General features: G+C 35.5%; 1 pseudogene across 1 annotated transcript; it reads left to right on the top strand.

Annotated features, from left to right (window-relative positions):
• Positions 1 to 10,593: 10,593 nt before the first annotated feature.
• On the top strand, positions 10,594 to 12,822 carry LOC146916714 (uncharacterized; annotated as a pseudogene). Its single transcript, XR_015014017.1, has 2 exons — positions 10,594 to 11,949; positions 12,042 to 12,822. The product of XR_015014017.1 is annotated as an uncharacterized LOC146916714 (transcript).
• The last annotated feature ends 3,970 nt before the right edge of the window (positions 12,823 to 16,792 follow it).

Genomic DNA, 16,792 nt, shown 5'->3' with positions numbered 1-16,792 from the left:
ACAAGCCGGAACTTCACAACAAGCTCAAAATCCGGGTACTTCCAACTTCCAAGGAAGATATCCGGCCAACCAAAGCCAACAAAGACCTTGGAGAACACCGTACAACAATAACTATCAATATCCACCATCAAACTTCTACCAACAACCTTTCCCTCAATTCCAACAACCATTCAATAATCAATACCAATTTCCACCACCAAATAACCCTCAACAACCTAACAATTCCCAAAGCACCGAAGAAACCTTGAAGCAATTCATGCAAATGTCCATGGCTAACCAGAAAAACAACGACGCGTCCGTCAAAGGCCTTGAGACGCAAGTTGGTCAGTTAGCACAACAAATGGCTCAAGGTCCTCCGCAAGTGGGAACTTTCACCGCTAACACTCAACCAAATCCTAAAGAGCACCACAAGGCATAGCAGTCAAAAGCTATTGCTACAAGGAGTGGTAGAGTAGTAGGTAAAGGGGTAGGTGTAGATATTGTTGTTAAAGAGAAGGATGATGAAGTTGTCAATGAGGAGGTAAAAGAGAAGTTCGAGGAGGATGTTGTAGAGATAGAGAAGGAAGTGTATATAAAGAATAAATAAGAATTAGTTGAAAAAGAAAAAAATCAAAAAAGAGATCTAGTGGAACAAGAGGAGATGGAGAGGAAGAATAAAGATGTGGGGAAAGATAAAGGGAAGAAACAAGAAGTTGAGAAGCAAGTGGTGGCTCAACGCTTACCATACCCACATGCTCCATCGAAGAAAGACAAAGAGCGGAAATACGCAAGGTTTCTTGAACTCTTCAAGAAGTTGCAAATTGATATACCATTCTCAGAAGCCTTGGAGCAAATGCCGGTCTATGCGAAATTCATGAAAGATATCCTTTCCAAGAAAAGAAGAGTCAACGATGAAGAGACGATCCAAATTGATGTCAATTGTAGTGCTATTATTCAAAGAACGTTGCCTAAGAAAGAGCAAGATCCGGGAAGAGTCACTCTACCGGTAGCTATTGGCACAACACGTGTAGGTAAGGCACTACTTGATCTTGGATCAAGCATAAATCTCATGCCTTTGTCCGGTGCCAAAAGAGTTGGTGACCTTTGTATAAAGCGGACTAGGATGATGTTGCAATTGGCCGAAGATGTTCTTGTAAAAGTGGACAAATTTATTTTTCCAGCTGACTTTGTGGTTATGGATGTCGAAGAAGATGAGGATGTGCCTATCTTAATGGGAAGGAATTTCATGCAAACGGCTCGGATGATGATTGATCTTGATGATAATATCATGAAGGTCAAGGTAAATGATGAAGAGGTTACTTTCAACATCCGGGAAGCCTTGAAGTACTCAAAAGACAAGGGTGCATGTTTCAAAATGGATGCAACCGAGGAAGTCGTCTTGACTACTCGGAAGCAATTGCACAATAGAACACTCCTTGAGAGTGCTTTGGTGGACACACTCAATGCTATTGATGAAGATGAAGCAAGAGACATTGAAGAGTGTTTGAAGGAGCTAGATTCCTTGAAGGAGGTTCTTCCTAATCAAGCCATACTTGAAGATTTGAAAGAAGAATCCAAGGAAGAAGCAAAAGTTGATGACACCAAGGTAGAATTAAATGTTTTACCATCTAATTTGAAATATGTTTTTCTTGAGAAAGATGGTACAAAACCGGTGATCATTAGTAGCTCCTTGTCCATCGATGAAGAAACAAAGTTGGTAAAGGTCCTCAAGGCCAACAAGGAAGCGATAGGGTGGAAATTATCCGACTTGAAAGGGATAAGTCCATCTTATTGTATGCACAAGATTATGATGGAAGAAAACTACAAGCCGGTAGCACAACCACAACGCCGCTTAAATCCAAACATGAAAGAGGTGGTGAGAAAGGAAGTAGTGAAGTTGCTTGAAGCCGGCATGATCTATCCTATCTCGGATAGTGCTTGGGTAAGCCCGATTCAAGTAGTTCCCAAGAAAGGAGGAATGACGGTGATCACTAATGATAAAGATGAGTTGATCCCAACTAGAACCGTCACCGGATGGAGGATGTGTATAGATTATAGAAGACTCAATCAAGCAACAAGGAAGGATCACTTCCCCTTGCCCTTCATGGATCAAATGCTTGAAAGACTCTCCGGTCAATCCTTTTATTGCTTCCTAGATGGTTACTCCGGTTACAATCAAATCGCCGTGAACCCAGATGATCATGAGAAGACGGCTTTCACTTGCCCCTTTGGTATTTTTGCTTATCGAAGAATGTCATTTGGCTTGTGTAATGCACCCGCAACTTTTCAACGGTGTGTTCAAGCAATCTTCTCCAACTTTATTGGTAAATGCATGGAGGTGTTCATGGACGATTTCTCAGTTTTCGGGTCGTCATTTGATATGTGTTTGAAGAGCTTGGATACCGTGCTGAAACGGTGTATTGAAACTAGCTTGGTGCTCAATTGGGAGAAATGTTATTTCATGGTTACCGAGGGTATTGTCCTTGGTCATAAGATTTCTGCAAAGGGTATCGAGGTAGACTAAGCAAAGGTTGATGTCATAGGAAAGCTTCCTCCACCAGTAAATGTCAAAGGTGTGCGGAGTTTTCTTGGTCATGCCGAATTTTACCGGAGATTCATTAAAGACTTCTCAAAGATAGCAAAGCCTATGAGCAACTTGCTCAACAAAGATAAGTCTTTTATTTTTGATAATGAATGTCTTTTAGCATTTGAAACTTTGAAAGAAAGGTTGACCACTGCACCAATAATCGTTGCTCCTAATTGAAATTTAAATTTTGAATTAATGTGTGATGCAAGTGATTATGCTGTTGGTACGGTCTTGGGTCAACGTAAGGATAAAATTTTTCATGCTATTCACTATGCAAGTAAGGTTTTAAATGAGGCACAAATTAATTATGCCACAACTGAAAAAGAGTTACTTGCAATAGTTTATGCAATGGAGAAATTTCGTTCTTACCTTGTAGGTTCCAAAATTGTTGTTTATACTGACCATGCAGCTATCAAGTATCTCCTTACTAAGTCCGACTCAAAGCCAAGGCTCATCCGTTGGATGTTGTTGCTTCAAGAGTTTGACTTAGAGATCAAGGATAAGAAAGGCACGGAGAATCTTGTAGCTGATCACCTTTCAAGGTTGACAAACAATGAGGTAACCAAGAATGAACCGGAGGTTCGTGAAGAATTTCCAGATGAACGGTTGCTAGCTATCAATATGAGACCGTGGTTTGCCGACTTGGTGAACTACAAAGCAACCGGGTTCATTCCGGAAGATTTTGAATGGCAACAACGCAAGAAGTTCCTCCATGATGCTAACCACTATGTGTGGGATGAGCCTTACTTGTTCAATATTGGAGCGGACAATCTCTTGAGTAGGTGTGTGGATGATGAAGAGGCAAAGAAGATCCTATGGCAGTGTCACAATTCCCCCTATGGAGGTCACTTCAACGGGGAGAGAACCGCCACAAAGATACTTCAATCCGGGTTCTATTGGCCAACTCTTTTCAAAGATGCCAATACACATTGCAAGCATTGTGATGAATGCCAAAGAACCGGATCAATGTCAAAGAGAAATGAGATGCCTTTACAAATCATCCTTGAAGTGGAAGTGTTTGATTGCTGGGGTATAGATTTTGTTGGCCCTTTTCCTTCATCATATTCAAATGAGTACATCTTGGTCGCTGTTGATTATGTGTCAAAGTGGGTGGAAGCCGTAGCATCGCCTAAAGCCGATAGCAAGACGGTAGTGAAGTTCCTAAAGAAGAATATTTTCACCCGGTTTGGTACACCAAGAGTTCTTATTAGTGATGGAGGGTCACACTTTTGCAACGCACAACTTGCCAAGGCCCTAGATCATTATGGAGTCAAGCACAAAGTAGCATCACCGTATCATCCGCAAACGAATGGACAAGCCGAAGTTTCCAACCGAGAGGTCAAACGAATACTTGAGAAGACGGTCTCTACATCTCGGAAGGATTGGTCGGCTAAACTTGATGAAGCTTTGTGGGCATATATGACTGCTTACAAGTCTCCTATAGGCCTCACTCCTTTCCAAATGGTCTATGGCAAATCTTGTCATTTACCGGTCGAGCTCGAACATAAAGCATTATGGGCATTGAAGTTCCTAAACTTTGATAAAGAGAAGGCCGGTGAAAGAAGAAAAGTTCAAATGCATGAGCTTGAAGAATTGAGAAATCAAGCTTATGAATCTTCAAAGCTCAACAAAGAAAGGACCAAGAAATATCATGATATGAAGATCACTAATAGACAATTCATGCCGGGGCAAATGGTATTACTTTTCAATTCAAGACTGAGACTGTTTCCGGGTAAATTGAAGTCTAAGTGGTCCGGACCTTTCATGGTTAAAGAGGTCAAACCGTACGGAGCTGTTGAACTTGAGGACCCAATCACTAAAGCCAACTGGACTGTTATGGGCAAAGGCTTAAGCCCTATTTCGGTGGTGAAATTGATCGGTGTTTGTCGACGATTTCACTAGGCGAACCATGATTTCTTCAAAATGCGTCAAGCTCATGACGTAAAACAAGATCTTGCTGGGAGGTACACCCAGTTTTGTAAGTATTTTTATGTTTATTGCGTATAGTAGTAGTACATAAGCATTTACAAGCAGAAATGAAAAACTTTGAAAAAACTGATCCTGAAGCTTCACGCTATTAGCGTATTTTTCGCTATTAGCGTGGGAGCTCCAGAGAGCCACGCTAATAGCGTGAGTTTAGCGTGGGAGAAATTTTTTTTGGTGGGCCCAGGGGATTAACTCCCCTTAACTTCCCACAACTTCTCATTCATTCCCTTTTTACGGTTTCTTTTCCCTTTTCTCACTCTCACACACAAAACAACTTCTCTTTCTCACATACAACCCTAATTCACAAACCCACTTTTCAATTCAAGTCAAGCATCCATTTTGCATTAATTCTTGTCTTGCACTTGTATCTTCTCACTGATTAACAGGTTTGTTTCTCCTCTCTTTCCTTGTTCTAAATTAAAAAAAAAAATCCATGTTTTGACATGATTAGAGATGGTTAGGTTAGGGTTAGAGTTTTGATTTGTGAATAGAGATTGTTCTTCATTGATAATAGTTGGAAAAGGAACAATAATCATAACCAACATGCAACAAACATTCATCTTTTGGATCTGTGACCCATTTGTAAAATTTTTAATAAAACAGGGTTTGAATGATTTGTGTGCCAATGTTGTGATTTTGATTCCTTTTCATGATTCTATTGTGTTTTAGAGACATAGGATGAAACCTAGGGTTGAAATTTGTTGGTTGGTGTTGTGAAATTGCAGGAACAAAGATTTTGAAAATTTGAAAATTGCAGGTATGAAGAATTACGTTAATAGCGAAATCTACGCTAATAGCGAAATTTTTCCAGAAAATTTCGCTATTAGCGTGGCAGGCGCTATTAGCGTGTCTCTTCAGACTTGCCCAGATTTTCAAAATTTTTGATGTTTTTAAATAACCAATTCTACTTTGTGCTAATATTTTCTATGCAATATGTTGGTATTTCCTGGTTTTGTTGCAGATGGCACCTAAACAAGTTGAAAAAGTCACCGGGACTAAACGTCCTAGAGGCAAAGGTGCCTCCACCTCAGCCACATCCGTTAATCCTAACCGTTTTCCCACCCCTGCCCACTCTGCCAGGTTCAAAAAGATGGCACAATATAAAACCTAGCATGAGAAAACTTTTGACATTAACCCTGATGGTGAGCATGTTGATATGCTCCATATTTTCACTGGTCGCAAGTGGACCAAACTCCTTGTGCCCGCAACTGAGATTAACACCGACCTAATCAAGGAGTTCTACTATAACGCTGTTCCTGATGCCTTGCCCACCACCCTTGCTGAGACTTTCTCTTGGACTTCTTATGTCCGAGGGAAGCAAATCCCATTTGATAGGGATGCAATCAATGATTTCCTCGAAAATGCCTTAAACCTTGAGCCATCACCTGACCCCACAATGCCCACCTTATGTTCTTATGCTAAGAGAAACGCTCAAGGAAATTGGAAATTTCAGCAAATTGAGCGTGATATCATGAACAAGGGTAGGTACTTTGTAAAGAATGACAAGGGAGAGATTAGGCATGCACTTACAAAGGAGATAACCGCTACTGCCCGCTTAGTGTTTTCTTGTCCATAATGCCCTTCCTAGAGCCCATACCTCAGATGCCCCAAAGACCGTTCTACCACTCATTTGGTGCATTTTAAAAGAAGTGTCGGTTGATATTGCTCGCGTCATAGCCAATGAGATGAAAGCTGTGGCTTTGAAGGTTGCCACAGGTGCTAAGAAGGTGACATTGTTCTACCCGGGATTGATTATGGGATTGCTTAAGGCCAATGGAGTGGCCATTACTGGACCCTTTGATGAAGATATTGAGGGGGCCATCACTGACACTTCTATTCGCACCTGGGAGAAATCAGAGCAGAGGGCAGCCCAATACCATTTCTCTGATGATGAAGGTGGCCCATCTGAGGGTGCTGGTTCTTTTGATTTTTCAGAGTTGCAGACCTTTATGCTGGAGCAGCAGATGCATAACCAGTATGTGAGGGACCAGAACAGCTTCTTGATGGATCAGAACGAGGCAGTTTGGAGGAGCAACCAAGGCATTCATCAGGACCTCTTTAATGCTCACATGCATCCGGGAAATGCTGATTACCCGGTTATGACTCCTGAGCAGTACCAGGCCTATGTTCACTGGCCTGAGGGCAGGCCAGGTCCTTATGTGGGGGTGGCTGATGCTGTTGATGATGAGGCGACACCTGATGATGCTGGAGTTGTGGGTGATGATGTGTACCAGGATCTTGACATGGATGATGCTGGAGAGGATGATCAGTGATATCTTGGGTTTTTAGTGATGTTTTTCTTTTTGCTTTCAAACTCTATGTTTTTTATTTCATGTTGGAACATTTGTTTATTTGGTTGTATTTTGTACTCTTCAAGCACTGTGGTTTTTAGTGCTTGATTTGTTACTTTGTTACTTTATATTTGGTTTAATAACTTAGCTTTTTGGTTTTTAACTTATGCTTTGGATGAAATTTTTGTTTACATCTTGTTTGTGTCTCTCAAAAGAAAATTGCTCATGAACAATAAATTTTAAAGTGCTCCATGGAGCCATGTTTGAGCAAAAGCAGGTGAGTGATAATGATATTACTTGTGAGAAAGCGTAAGGCCAAGGTATTGGTTTCCTGTTATTCTAGGTTTTTAATAAGAATTTGAAACTTGTACTTTGCACAAAATATATATCATTTAATTCTTTTCATAAACATAAATATTTTTGAACCACTTAGTACTTAACATAAATGTGAGGTAGCTTCAATCTGTTGTATATATACTGGAGACCGATAATCACCGTCTAACTTGTTTTAGTTATGTTAAATCTGATAATTATTTTGAATTGTTTGAAAGCATGGAAAGGATCAAGGCACTTTTTGAATTGAGAGTAACCTACTTGACCACATAAAGCCTACCTGGGAGAAGAGCGAGTATCTGATACCCCAATCTGAGCCAAATGAATCAAGTCCTCAAACATGAACTGTCAATATTCATAAGCACAATGCTTGTTGAATTTGCCTGAATTTTTTCAAAAATCCAGTTCATGGTTGAATCTTATAGGACTTTGATAATTTTATTTTGTTGAACCCTTAACCATTTTGTACTTTGTCCCTTGCCTTAGGATAGGGGAACATTCAATTAGAGTTTTGTTGTATTCAAGTTGGGGAGAAAAAGGAGGCATTATATGTCAAGTTGGTGGTGAAATTGTTAAAATAACCTGACAACATTGAATCAAAGATAAAGTTGTACATTTGATAAAGAAAAGAAACAGAAGAAAAAGAAAGAGAAAAATCAAAAATAGAATAAGTTGTCAAGGTTATAAGTTTGATTGTTAATCACCAAAGGTTGTAATTCTTGGTAGGGAAGTATATGGATTTCAAGTTGTGATACAAAAAAATGTTCCTCTTTGATAGGCTTTCTGATCAATTGCCCCACATATGACATTTCTTTTGTAGCCCGGCCAAGTTATAACCCTTGCAAGACCTTTTGATCCATGCTTTTATGCTTTCTGAGACGATATTTGGATGGACACCTAACTTAAATAGGATGTTAGCATGATTGTTGGATGTGTGTTCATTACCTCACTCATTGTTATCATAATATTGCATTTACTTTCAAAGAAGTGTGTTAGGTGTGGTTCATAGATAGATATGTTTATGTTTTGAAGTTTATGATGTATAGTTGTGCTTAGGACATTTTTCGCATTCTTAGTTTGAACCTAGAGTAGCGGAGGACTTCATGCTTGTCCACGCGATCATATTTGAATCACCATTTGTTTATTTTTGTTTTGAATTGTTTGACACCATGTTGAAAACCTTGTCCAAAGCCTTGTTAGTTTCCTTTTCAATTGATTTGTTTGAGGACAAACAAAAAGCCAAGTTGGGGAGAGTTTGATAAGTGTTTAAAAGTGATATATTTCATATAGGAGTTTAGGCATTTTAGTGACTTGTTTTGCAAGATTCTCTATGGAAAACTCCAATTATTGTGTAAATATGTCATTTATGCTTTTGAGCCTTATTCTACCCTTTTTGTGCAGGAAAATACAAGCAAGGAGCAAGAAACGTCAAAGTTCAATGTCATACGCTATTAGCGTGTCCTACGCTATTAGCGTGATGAAGAAATGCCCAAGGTCACAGAGATACGCCATTAGCGTACCTGGGGCGTAGGATCTGGAGCACTCTTGAAGAGTACTCTAATAGCGTATTCTGAGCTATTAGCGTATAGGCTACAGGGAGCTACGCCATTAGCGTACCTGGAGCGTAGCTGTCATGAAGAAACACGCTATTAGCGTGGGTTACGCTTTTAGCGTAAAAGCTCCAGAGGGATACGCCATTAGCGTAGCTGTAGCGTAGAAGCAGGGCAAGGCCAACGTGGCACAAGACCATTGGCCAGATTATAGGCCGACATACCACGCTATTAGCGTAATCTGCGCTATTAGCGTAGGTACAAAAACACAGGCAGATATAAATAGCATTCTTACCTCTCTTTTAGGTCATTCACTATTCCATTGATATTTTTATACATCTTAAGAGAGAGGTTAGAGCTATTTCAAAGAGAGAAACACAAAGCAAGTGATTAAGGAGTAGATTCAACCCTAGATTCATTGAGACATCAAGGATCTTGGCATAGAATCTTCATCTTTCCTTCATTCCTTGCATTAGTTTACATGTCTATGTGTAACTATCACCTTCTATGTAGTATTGAGGTAACAATCAAGCTATTATGTAATCTTTTGATCTTTTAATATATAAGGTTCTAGCTTAATGATTCAATATTGTTGTTATTCTTGCTTTTAATGCTTTCAAAGAGATTCAAGATGATTTGGACACGAACTCTTGAATCTAGAACTAGAATAACAATCTATCTTATGTTATATCACTCTTGACAAGTTTGTAAACCTTTGATAATTACTTTTAATCAAGATTTTAATGCTTTCGGATACTTAATCAGGCTGGACACGGTCGATTAAGTTATCCGATCGACTTTGTTATCGTTTAAGGAATTTGGACACGAATGTTTAAACGCTAACTTGGAAATAACGATGTCGCTTTGGACACGAAGGATATTGTAGAAATGATTGTAATAATATTGGTTATAAAGCTAGAGTCTGTTAATCGATCGAGAGATTGCTGCTGTTATGCTTGCTCGTTATCTTATACCGCAAGCGAAATAGTTCGATCCCCTCTCGTTTTTACTTTATTGTCATCTATGGATATAGTGTTACAAACAAACATTTTATAAATGATACCTTAATGTGAAAGATTGTGAAAACGCTTATGATATAACGCAACTCCCTGTGGAAAACGATCCTATAAATACTCACGTGTACATAGTTATATGACATGTAGAAATTCTACATCACGTACATATACAATTACTTAACAAACTCATCACTTTGAACCCAATATAGTTTTACGTTAAGCCATTGCTGATATTTTTAACCTTTTTAATTCCTGTTCTTGGAGTTAAACAAATATAAGGACTTAAGTTATTTCGAAAATTTTCAATTTTTTGGATAATCAAGTGGCAGATCCTCTTATTTACAGCAAAATATGTTCAGTAGAGAAAGCAAAAATAAGGACTTGTTATTTCGGTGCATTCACTTTTAAACCATATAGTTTTACTTTTAGCCATTGCTGATACTCTTAACCTTTTTAATTCTTGTTCTTTTAGTTAATTTGTATATATACGTTTGCATTAGCTAACCAACTTTCAACACATGGCATACATATTATATATGGACATTAATCACTATTGACTTAAGACGCCTAGTCGCATCAAATTCATATTTAGCATCGTATATAGACCCGGTGAAGTAAAAAATAGCGGATATAAACTAATTTATAGCGGATGAGTTTCTAGCGGATAAGTTAGTTCATTGAGTTTATAGTGTTTGATAAAATTAAGGGTCAAACTAACTTATGAATATGAAATAACATAAAATAGATATATTTAACGAATACATTTTAATTAAGATTACAGGGATGATATTGAGAGAAAAAAATTAACTTAAGAACTACATAAGTTAGCTTATCAAAAACTAGTATAAGAGCATGTTTGGCCCTGCTTATTTTCCACTTCTCTTTTACTTTTAAGAAGAAGTAGGGCCAAACACAATTTTAATAAAGTTTTTAATAAGAGAAGTATCTTTTTTTGGAAGGAAAGAAATCAAATAGAAATGACTTTTAAAATAAGATGTAAAATTGAACTTCTGGACAACTTTTCGGGGCTACTGTTCACTGCCCCACATATCGATTCCCGCAGAAACCATATTTTATTTTATTTTGCTTTTTCTTGGCACAGTTCCCGCGAATTTTATTTTCCTTTTCAATTAAACCCGCCAAAACACATAACCTAATTCTATATATACACATTCTGCTCCAACTTTCTGCTCCATCCATTCTTTGATGTCTGCCGCCGCTGTCACATCTAGTGCAGATACATCATTTTATATTTGATTATCTTAATTCTTTCAGATCTGATTAATTTTTTTGTCCTTTGTTCATTTGTTAGTTTACTTTATGCATATTATCTGAATTTGTACTTTTGTTTTTTAGTGCCAATCGTGATCTGTTTTTGTACTTTTAATCTTTAAATAATAATAGCAATATTGTTAAATCTAATTGTTATATCCATTTGTTTAATAGCTTGTGTTTTAATATGTGCATCTGATCTCTTGTCAAAAAAAATTTGTGCATCTGATCTGATTATTATAGTCTTTTGTTTATTTATCATGATCAAACTAGTACTTTAGTATTAATTTCTATTAGTATTAATTTGTCCTGTAACATTATTAGCTTGCTTTTTAACGTTTTGTGCATCTGATTATTATTAGTTTGCGCTTTTGTCCTTTAGTCTTAATTTGATTGTTATGCATGCCCCAATTGATCAAATAAGTATTAATTTGTCCTGTAGCATTATTCTAATGGATTTAGTTGGCTGTCAGCGGCCTAGTTTCATTAATAGCATATTGAATTTTGTGTGAAGTATATTGGTTTCAAATTCTATCGGAAATCGTCAATTTTTTGAAATAGATTGATCATAATTATTTATAACTTTATTAAGGTATATTGCAGCTATGGCTACTAAAAATGAAAATTCAGTAAAAGCAACTTGGAAAATTCCATCAGATACCAAAATTTTACTTGACTTATGTATGGGTGAGATCCGTAAATGTGGAAAGCCCGGTCTTGCTTTTAGGAATAAGAAATGGGAGGAAATACGTGAAGAATTCAATAAACGTGCTGATAAAAATTATAACCAAAAGCAGTTGAAAAATAGAATGGATGCTTTGAGAAATGATTGGACGACATGGAAACAATTAATTGGTAAAGAAACAGGTTTGGGATGGAATCCTCAGGTAGGAAATATTGATGCTGATGCTTCATGGTGGGATGCTAAGATAAGGGTGAGTATTATAAATATTTAATTTTTATCATGTGAAAATTGAATATAGAATTTCGTTTTCCTAAATATTTTCTCTTGTTATTGGTTATGCAGGAGAATGTAAAATATTTAAAATTTCGCTATCAAGGTTTGGAATTTCGTGATGAATTGGAATTCATATATGGGGATGCAGTGGCAACAAGTCAACACCAATGGACACCAGCTTTGGGTGTGCCATTAGAATCTAATGGCAAAAATACTACTACAAATGTGCCACAAGAAATAATTGACTCTGATGATAGTGAATTTGATATTGGTGACCACTTTAGCCCTCTGGAAAATACTCAACCAAAAAAGAAAAGAAAGGTTTCACCAAATATTGGAGAGAAAGTGACAAAGGGAAAGGCAAAGGTTGGGACAGCAACAACTATGAGAAAAACATTTGAGCGGTTAGTTGAAGCAGCTGAAGGTCATAATGAAGTTGAAAAGGCTCAAATTGCGGCCACCTCTCATGTCCATGGAGAGTACTCTATTCCAGATTGCGTTAAATTATTGAAAAGTGCAAAGGATGATGGTTTTTTTGAATGGTCAACAATTTAGTTATGCTTTAGAAATGCTTAAAGATGAACAAAATCGAGTCCTACTAATAACCTTAAAAGAGTCGAAGGAAGATTTGGTAGAGTGGATTCTATACAACTATGTTGATAAGAAACCATCTAATATTTAGGTTAAGATTGGTGTTGGGTTTTCTGGTTATATTTGCATTCATGCTTTATGTTTAGATTTTGCTTTATGCTTTTATCTTTAGTACTTTTGTTATTTGGCATTTGGTATTTTGCTTTTGGTTGAGAATTTTGTATTGATATTTATGCAATATTCGAGCAACTTTACTTTATATTTATTTTCATTTGGTAATGTCGTTGTTTACCATCTTTATATTTTAAACTCTTTCAATTTAATTTATGATATTGTTTTACATAATAATTTATAAATTTTCATTTCGTAAAAAAAAAAATCAGGTCTTTACAAAATTTAATTTTGTATAAAAAAATGTCTTTTATTTTATTTATGATAATTTGTAATAAAATCTCAAAGCTCTTTTAAAAATATTTTGCCAAACAAATTTTTAACTTAAAAGTACTAATTAAGTTGAAAAAAACAACAAATACCAAACAACTTTAACTTCAACTTCAAAGTTTTAATTTTCAACTTTATTCTAAAAGTGACTTTTAGACCTAAAAAAAGTAGGGCCAAACGCACCCTAAGTCAGTAAAAATAAGTTATAAGCTCGTGAGTAAATGACGGTTACCAATTACGGATCCTTTTTAGTCATATGAGCTTTTAAGCTATAAATTACTAGCTTAAAAATATATCTTGCCAAACAGACCCTAATATATCACATTGCTTAATTTAAGTTGAAAAATTTATGGAAGAAAGGATAAAATTTTAATTAGGAATTTAAGTTGAAAAATTTATGAAAGAATAAATTATAATTAAAGAAAAAATAATAAATAATTATGCTTTATCAACCCCACTTTCTTGATTAGCAAAATATATAATCTATATCTTTGCATTTAATGTCGTTTTAATTTATTTGTTTTGAAGTCAAAATGAAAAATATTAATAATGAAAAAGTGTTCTTTCCACAACTAGACGTCCAAGAATAGAACACCCAAGTACAAGCATTACATAATTAAGGTTATAGGGACGAAATACTCTTATAACCTACATATAAAGCAAAATCTCATGAAACTCTTAACCAATAACCCAAACAAGAAAACATACAAAGCACCAATTATGATAGTCAAAAGGAATATGATTAATTTTTGTCTTCAACCACCAAAAAGAAAACAACTTGATTTTGTCGAAAAGCTTATGAATACACCCTCCTTGATTTCAAAAACAGTTGTTTTTCCGTTCTTTTCAAATTACCCAAATACACGAAAACCATATTAACTGCATGATAGAACGACGCATTCTAGAACTGTATGGTAAATGACTAAACTGAACAAAATGATCCAAAATACTGAACGGATCTATATTGCAATAATGTAACTCTACCAAAACTCTTTAAATCAAGTATGAACTTTTTTTCAGGTAGATTGAAATATTTGCTTCTGAGATCAGGACTATTAATCCAACTTCTTGTATAGCAAAATATCTAACATATAATCTCATTTCTTTTAATGTCATTTTAATGTTTATTCAACAACGTAAGTAATGTTAATACAACAATGTAAGCTTAACTTGGTAGGGATATTCCATAAAATATAGGTTTTGGCTTTTGTTATTTGGGTTTTGGTGGTACTGGGTTTTGGTTGTTATTTTTTTTTTCCGAATACGAGTTAGAAGAAGATGAATAAGGGTGCGTTTTGGCCAACTTTTTCGAAACATAAAAGCTACTTTAAACTTAAAATTAAAAATAAGAGCTTTAGAAATTAAGTTTAAGTTGTTTGGTAAATTTTGCTTTTTATTTCAAAATCTATTTTATGTTAAAGTGTTTGATAATATTTTTAAACAAAATGAATTTATTTTAAGAAAGTTCATATTTCATAATAAATTATGATAAATAAATTAAAATGAAACAAAAATTATAAAAATATCATATATAAAGAGGTGAATAAGATTTATAAAAATTCATACATTATGAAAATGCCTTGTTATGATCTAACTATTAAAATATTTTAAAATGAAAGAAAAAATTCCTTATAATATATATATTACTAAACTACATAATATTTTTTAAAATTTAAAAACCTATAAATGATTATATTCAAATGTTCAGTAAAATATTTTAGAAAATAGAGATCATTTTATGAGAATGTAAATTATACTAAAAAGCCTGAATAAATAATTCTTGATTATCTTTCAAAAGAAAAAATCTTGATTAAATATATAAATAATGGACCTATAAATTTACATCACAATATTTCTTTAAAAGAGCACGTCATGAATAGTATACCATTCCTTTAAAAAAAAGTAGCCGAGAATTCTTAGAAGTAAGTTTCAACAACTTTAACAAAAGTTATTTATTTGTGCATTTTACACACAAAAAATAAGCAACTCTTTATATTAAGTGCTTCTCAAGAAATATGTTTGGCCCAACTTCTCCTTTTATGGTGTAAAAATGTCAAAAGTAAGTCGGGCCAAACGCTACCTAAGTGTGGTGTTCGGGGTTTGAACTTCCACACGCCTACATATATTATACAATGTTCATATCAACTGAGTTAAACTTACGGACATAAAATGGGCTTTGATGTTCTAGTTTATATTTGTTTATTTATGATATAGTTGTAGATGTGGCTAATATACGTATCCTTGATTGTCTATGTTCGTGCCAAAGGCTTTGAAGGGTATCTTAATAGATTTAAGGGTTGTATATGACGCAGCTGGATACGTAGGCTAGCAAATGCTAAACTTAGATTGATAAGAAACAAGTTCACAAGCGACAAACTTATGAAAATGAGGTTCCAGAATCCATCAGAAATTGAGAAAACTCTCTAACATATTATTGATTGAATAAAAATTGTCTCTTAGGCTACAACTGTTAAGCTTAAATAGGGATATAACAAAGCCCTAATGGGTCAAAAATAACAAACTAAAACAAAAACATAAAATTACTAGAATTGGACTAAAATAAAAATACTATAGAAAATATTATAGTAACCCTCCTACATCAGTCTCCTCCACATCTAAAGAACTCGACCTCGAGTTCTCATTAATTATGATAAAGAGATTCCCATGAATGTTGATTTCTCCGATGAACAAGAGTCCACATCCAGGTCCCATTGAGTTAAAAGCAAAGAAGGTTTCGTTAGAAAAATATAGTAGTTGCCTTTATCGAATTGAAAGAATGTAATAGATGCTCTTCCACCACGAATATCCTACACATACACGATCCCATACCTCCCAGCACCATAAATAACAAAATTAGATCCAGATCTATTATCCATGGAAGCAGAATCCTTGCTCATGATATTTTGTAAACGGAAGAAATTGTGAGTATTATTATTATTATTCCATAACCATAGTTTATGAATATTAGTAGTAGTATAAGTACTATGATCATCATAATCTTTTTCTTGTTTGCACCAAAACTTTTGATTTTGAGTACCGTAAGGATAATCCTGTAATTGCATGTTATTGGCATTGTAATGATGATGTGGTTGTTGTTGATGAGGCTATGATCTTCTTCTGTTATATGGCTAATATCAACATTCATATGATTCAATTTAGCCAGCTCCATGTTTTTTAAACGTCTTGCAGCACCACCGAGGAAAAGAGTGTCTACCGAGGAAGTTTTCTAACTTTGGTTGTGGTTGTTGTTCCTGTGGAGACAAAGAGAAACATGTTAAAAGAGGGTTCTGGAATCCACCACGTGGAATTTTAATCGGTTCTTCTCTCTCATTGTTTCTGTTTGTTGTTGATGTTGCCGTCAATCTTATTTGTCAACGCCGCCATCTGATATGATAGAGCTTTGATGGTTGTGGTAAGAGTCGCGGTTATGACGGTAAACTCTACCCACTCCGCCCTCGTTATCCGTTGATCTCCCATGGCTGATCCATTAGAAAAAGAATAGGAGAAATCTGCTCTGATACCAACTGACACATTACGGAAGTAAGGATTAGCAAACACTAAACCTATAAGATAAACAGACAGGTTGCAACCGACAAACCTATCAACTAAGGGTTTCTGGAATCCACCAGAATCGAGAAAAGTTCTCGATAATTTTATTGAATGAAAAAAATAAAATTGTCTTTTAGGCTACAATTGTTCAGCTTAAATAGGGAAACAAAAATTGCTAATGGGTCAAAAATAACAATATGAAACAAAAACAGAAAATTGCTAAAATTAAGGTGAAATAA

The sequence above is a fragment of the Medicago sativa genome, chromosome 6 (assembly GCF_051527215.1).
Source record: "Medicago sativa cultivar Bolivia chromosome 6, Bolivia_mono, whole genome shotgun sequence".
Lineage (NCBI taxonomy): Eukaryota > Viridiplantae > Streptophyta > Magnoliopsida > Fabales > Fabaceae > Medicago > Medicago sativa.
This window is presented reverse-complemented; position numbering and strand designations above follow the sequence as displayed.